Below are 7089 nucleotides of genomic sequence, written 5' to 3'. Positions count from 1 at the left end.
TAGATAAGAATAAGAATAAGAATAATAATATTCGTTTATACAAACAACCAAAGCAGAGTGGGAAAAAAACAGCCATGTACATATTAATGGTTTTATTGGAAGTGTAGTGATAATTATCATCAATAAGTTATTATAAATAACACTTAAGTTTAAATTCAACAAGTTAATTTAAATAACTCTAAATCATTTAATATTTAATATACTCATTGCCTTCTCCCCTTCACTTTCTCAGATAGATATTTACTTTTTAAAAATATTACGTATTAACATTCCTGACTCTAAAAACGTCACATCGATTTGAGAGACAACTGCTATATATATATATACACAAGGATGTAATAGCAAGGACATTAATGAGAAATTAGTTCTTCCCTACACTCTTCTCCCCAATTCTTCTCTTCTCTACCTCTAATCCCCAATCCTCATCTCTCTATCTCAATTTCCTCATCCCTCTCTATCCCTAATTCTCTTCTCTTACCTTTCTTAGCATCAAATTACCTCAGGATTACGACCGGAAGCACCCATCATCCTTGTCGCCGTCCACGCCTCGGTAAATTCTCGTCATCGGCGGGTTGCGGCGAGTCCAGGGCATTACACCCAATTCCTGTTGTTCGCTTCTTGGAGCCCTTGAGTTGGGATCTAAACCAAAAAGCGAGCAAGTAGAGAAAGAGAGAGAGAAAGAAAGAGATGAGGAAGTGAAGAATCGCTGATGATGTAATAACTGAGATTTTGATTTAGTGATTAAACCCTTTTGTTTGACGATGTTTTTGTGTGTAACATAATTATAAGTGTACTCGTCAAATTTCAGGAGAAAACGAGTTAAAACGGAGAAGTTACGCGACCCGGAAGTCTGACTTAAGTGAATAGTAACTCCGGTTTTTCGGAGAGGCCGCGGAGTAGAGTGGACTTTCGACGCGTATCGAACTCCGAATATAGCCTTCCAATAGCTCGTTTTCAACCGCTCGACTATCCTGGACCCAATGGCACTGACAGAGTTGGATTTGGATGCACGGATTTCGAGAAAAAGGGGTTTAATGGTTTTTGCATATAGTTGTCTATATGTGGTTTTTGGTGGAACCTAACTGTTTTTCTACTTACATCGGATAGACTTGCTTCTCAGGAAAGTAGTACTTTGTTATTGCGACTTTTCGAGCAAAATTTATGAGGAAGGCTGTAATGGATGTCTCTGATTTTCATGTTGCTGATTGTTATATGATAAGTTTTGGGTAACAGTTGGAGGGATTTGGAACCATTATTCTTCTGTCTCGAATTTACTGTATTGAGCTTGTCAAATTTACCAGTCCATGCCATAAGATGAGTAGATATAGTTACTATAGCAAAATTAGTGGCTTCAAATGCTTTCTTACTTTGTTCTTCGCATTTTGATATAACAATGGCTGGTATAGGCTGAATTTAGTTTTCTGGGTTAAATATAATTGAATGAAGGAGAAATTTGATCTTGAAGAATATTCAGATTATAAATCAAGGTACTACTGACTTATGTATGTGATGCCATTTTATTTTGGTATTAATTAGTAATTACGTTGCCCTTAACGTATCCAGTTTGAATTAACACTTGCTATAATTGAGACTTTCTTGCATGAAAAAGACAAAAAAAAAGAAAAAAGTCTATCTTCTTCACGTACTCGCTTCGTCGATTCACTTTGCTTTCCACTCTTGTCTGTGGATCTTTCTTGGTTCTCAATGGCACATTGTTTCGTGCATTGAGAAAAATTCTGTCCCGTCGAGTTGGTCGATCCCGAGGGTAATGAAGAAGGGAAAATGTTAACCGAGATAATACCAATCTTAAAAAAAATTTTAAATATTTAATTGTAAATTTTAAAATTTAAATTTAAATCTAATTAGATTTTCAATTGTTCAAATATAAAATCTAAATTGAAAACTTAACATTTTCAATTTAAATTTAAAATTTTAAATTCAAATTTCAAATTGAGAATTTAAAAAATTAAAAATAAAAATTAAAAAATTTAGAAAGTTAATTTAAACTCAAAATTTAAAATTTAAAATTTTATATTAATTAAAATTTAATATTAATATTTGATTTTAAAAATTGGACATGTGTAATTGAGACATTAAAATTATAATTTTGAATTTAAAATTTTAAGGTGACAATTAATATTTGAAATTTAATATCTAAATTAAGGGTTTAAAATTTGAAATTTTAAATTTCAAAGGTTAAAATTTTGTAACACAAATTTAAATATATATTTACAATTAAATTTAAATTAAAATTTGAAATCGAAATTGATATAAAAATTTAACAAGTTTGAAACTTTAAAATCAAAATCAGATTTTAAAAAATAATAGGTTAATGCTTTTAATTTTAGTTATCGAAAATTTCAGAAATTTGGTTCATAAAATGGAATCAATTTTTAAAACACGGTTAGAAACGTATACTGAGCGTGAAACCACTTTTGGACTCAATAAATCATTTTTAAATTAGCCAAACACCCACAAATGTTATTAGAACTCTTAATTCAATTAGACCTCTATTACTCTATATAATAATAATAAACATTTCTAAAATATCTTTATTCCCTAACTATTAAATATTAATATAGTCTCTCATTTAATTATTATAATGCATAGCTTCCAAACATTAGAATTATTAGAAACTCTAATCCAATTAGGCTTCCATTAAATTCAATTATAACTAACTATCTAAATCATTTTATCTTATTTAAATTTATTGCCAAACATCACCAGCAAGGAAATTGACGCCTTAGTTGGCACTTCTTATTTAAGGCATGAGCAACTGTGCACGTTAAATTACAACTCTAAAATATTGTAAAAAATAAATTGCTCGCTGATATAATAATTTATTAAATGATTTTATATTAAAAATATTAATATATGTATACATTATATGCTAATTATTAAACATTTATTAATAATCTAACTATACTATGGGGTATGGAGTATAAGTGTGAACTAGTGCAACAAAGACTTTTCCTCTCTCATAATAGTTGACAAGGCCCCCCACATGCATGGACCCGATCAACAAAAATGGCTTCGTTCTTCAGATGTATGCTCTTAAAGAAGAACCAATTGAGCTATGCAATTGATTCAATAATAATTTTTTCATTGCATTGGTGCATCGGTGAACGACTCTAAAAATGTATACAAAAAATAAATTATACTGTACAATAATTTATTTAATAATTTATATTATATATTTTATTGTAATATACTATTATCAGTATAATTTATCCATACTAATATTTGTTACGGTGATGAATATTATATACACAGTACAAGAAATCAAATCATTCTCTTTTTGAAATTAGAGCGATCATTATAATTCTCTATACGGGTGTATTATATGTAAACCATTCAACATCGCTAAGAGCCGATATTAAGTGGAAGGGGATTTTAAAGGAGGTGCGTTATTTATTAAAGTATAATTTTAATTGACTAAACGCTTATAGATTAGATTTATATTGATTAAATGTAATATTCAGTATTGTCATAAATATAATTATATTATGTGTTATGAGTGTTAAATGCATCAGGTGTATGTAATATTTTCTTTACTCCATCAATTTTCATCGGATAAGATACACTTCACCTTTTCGCAATTTGAAAAACCGGCCTTAATTTAACTTTTTGTGTAAGATTAGAGAATTAGATTACTAGCCAATGCCAAATTTTAAGTTTAATAAATTTAAATAACAATTATTAGATAATTTAGCTTTAAATACGAAAAAAAAAAAAAAAAAAAAAAGTAGTGTGGTAAAATAAAAAAAATAGTTGAATAAAGAAAAAAAAAAAAAGTTTATGTTTATTAATAAAAAATATTATCTTTTTAATGTATATAAGGAAATTATATTTATAGATTTTGTCAAATTTGTAAGTTATCTAAGGAAGTTTAAATCCTATTTTAATATTAGAACATGATATTAATTTAAACTTAATTTGGACAAAGCGGAGTATGAGTAAGCAGTCTAATTCAAATAGAGTTAGAATTAGATAAAGTTTTGAAAATCTTCATTTTTATATAATTTATAATATGAGAGTAGCGGCCGCATGGGAAGAAAAATAATTAAAGTCCTAATTTAAATTCAAGCGTGTCTGTGCTCTTGGGTAGCCGGTGTGGGTTCGTGGCAGCGGGCGGCACAGCGCAGGGCGATCCATTGCAGAGAGACGAGGAGACGAGCCGTACATTTGCCTTTGGTAGCCGAGGCCGCCCCGCGAATAGTTTGTGCGGGATTCTACTTTCTGCCTTGACTATACTTATGGGGTTCGGATTTTTTTTTTTTTTAAGAGATATTTTGTATTTCAGTCTTTCGACGGTAAGTAAAATTTTTAATGTTCCGTGCTCGACAGTCGACCATGATTAAGTCGTGAAGTATCTTATTGTACAGGAGCAAGACTGCGGTATGGTATAAAGTTGGCGGATTTCTAACAAGATGCTGTCGGTGGAAGGGACACGATCGTCTCCTCAATTTAAGCCTCAAGGTTTGGGTAAGCGGAGGAGGGAAAGGAGTCTTTAATAACAAACTGCTGCTGAGGAGTGCTTGATGATCTGGATTAGCAAATCCAAACTTTTCCGTTCTGTCTATAGTCGGCGCAGACAGGAAGGTAGGAAAATGCTTGGCTAAGCTTTGTACAATGATCCACGGTTGTGCAGAAGCACTTTGAGCTGAAAATTTGGGGTTTGTGCCTTCTGTATCCCCTTGATGCTAAACAGCTGATCAAAAGAGATAATAACAGAGTCTGGCACCGAGAGAAACACACAATCGTGCATCCTCACCGATTTAGCACTCTTTCAACTTGGACTATCACTAAGGAATAAGACCGGAGATGATGTCAACGAGGAACAGAGAACCTATTGTTGTCTGATTTGTCCTGGTCATGGATGTGCGCGTCAGAGTAGGAAGTTTCTCCTGCGAATCGGCAGTTAAGCCTTATGTGGCCGCTGAATCACGGGCTTCAAGGAAGCATACTTTTTGTTGACTGCTCGGTCTCTAGAGATGCCTAACCAATTGGATACCATCATATCAACTTCTGGGTAGATTTGACGCGATGATGTATATCGCAAGCGATCTGATCATTACAAATCAGAAATCATCCGGAGTTGGATGGGCATTGTAGGAGGCGTTGCCGCCAGTTGTTACTATGTTGAATGCTCTCCTTAGCAGCTTAAAACCTTATCTGTCCCCCGGGGATGGGCGTGTGTTGAACGTCGAAATATGATTGGGATGGGGCCTTGGACATTGGGGGTCGGAACGCTGATCAACAATCATATTTGTCCGACGCCATGGTTTTGCACTATCACACGGAGGGATATGCATTCTGCCGTCCCTGCGATTGCGGCACTATCGCATATCTGCCAGCACTGTCGGTCGAGGCATGCTTTTCATTTTGCTCAATCTTTCCCAAGGATTACATATTCGGACAAGACTGACCTAGCTTTTAGTTGGTGCTCTGACGGTCGTTAGAGTTCAAGGAACGTGCGATGGAAGATCATGGCAACGACTCTTTCATGACTTTGGCCAAGTATGGTCCTCTTGAGCGATCCGGTTGAACCATCAATATTATGTAATCCATGATATGATGAATGATCTGGCAGAAGTCTGTTTCGATTTGATAGATACACCATGTCCACCAGTTATAGAAGATGGTGAATTTCAAGCATAGTATTCCACTTCCTTCTACTGCTTCAGGTTTACCACTCTTTTGTCTCACATATTGTGCTACCCACAAAATCTGCGATTAATCACTCGGGAAATGTTATGCAATACGTGGTTGGCTGTCGCGCACGGATAATTTTTTTCATTGCGCAACAGAACGGAATTGAAGGAAACGTATTACGTCTTATCATACATAAGCTCTAAGACCTTTTCACTTAATTCCGATACCATGAACGAATATTGCCACAAACAATTGATATTGGATCTAGGTCAGAGTCGCGGTCAGAATTTTCCAAATTGTTCCCGCGGTCTAAACTTCTTAACAGGCTCACAACAAGTTCAATTGTTTGGATGCTGACACTTGCGGAGATCTGCAAGGAGCAATGTCTGACTCTGCGATCTTAGCTTCTACTGCCGCGCCTAATCTTGAGAAAGCGAGCTCCTGGTGCCCCGCGTGGCGGAGAGCAAAAGTACCGGTTTGATCGATGAATTTAATTTATAGAAGTTAAAAATATGATTACTTTGGATTTACTTAGGCACGGTTTTTATCCTAGTTAATCTCTTATTATATTATATATGATGATCTTCCCACATTTAAATATGCTTGTTAATTTGCTTCTATTCATAAGATTGAGACTGCTTACTCGTAGCATGATCTGTTACGTCCCAGGATTATAATCCTGATGTATAGTTTGTTTGTAACATATAATGCTGATACTAAATCATTTTAAACTTATAACGGACATATTATATTGAGGATCAAAAATCAAAGTTAAAATCGTCAGTCAGAATAATACTGAAATTTGCTAATCTGGTGTGAAAAGTTTACTAAAATAACTCTCGATAGGAATGCCATATTGATTATATTTTTATTTCCGTTTAACGTTATTTAAATTTTTTTTAAAATTTAAATTAATGCTTTTGAAACAATTTGGAGTTCTAAAGAATTGCAGTTTCTATATTATATTAGTTATTATGAATGGTGAGATTTTTGGTTTCCATTGACCGCCGGTCGCGAAACGGGGCATTGTGGTATTGGAGAATTAAAGGATTTGACTCAGCCAGCTTCAGCGAAGTTTGGTAGGCAAAAATCTGGAAGGAATGTGGATTTGGTCGAGATTATGTAGTTGTTGATTGAACCGCCCGATGATGGATGATACCATGTGCTAATGGTTGGACGAACAATGGAGCTACCTTAATGAGTGGTCCAGTATATAGAAAGAATAATATTAAGTGAACTGTATATTGAGTAGATAATGCTATTAAACTTATAATATTAAATATTTATTAGTGATCGACACAGATATGTTGCTACTAATATTAAAACTATATTCAGATCATTATATTCTAGTTAAGGTTTATAAATAATGAATATTTGAAGTGAAATAAGGATTTTAAATGATCTTCGAGTTTAATACCTGCTTCCTGAAGTGTT

The sequence above is a fragment of the Ananas comosus genome, linkage group 10 (assembly GCF_001540865.1).
Source record: "Ananas comosus cultivar F153 linkage group 10, ASM154086v1, whole genome shotgun sequence".
Taxonomy (NCBI): Eukaryota; Viridiplantae; Streptophyta; class Magnoliopsida; order Poales; family Bromeliaceae; genus Ananas; species Ananas comosus.
This window is presented reverse-complemented; position numbering follows the sequence as displayed.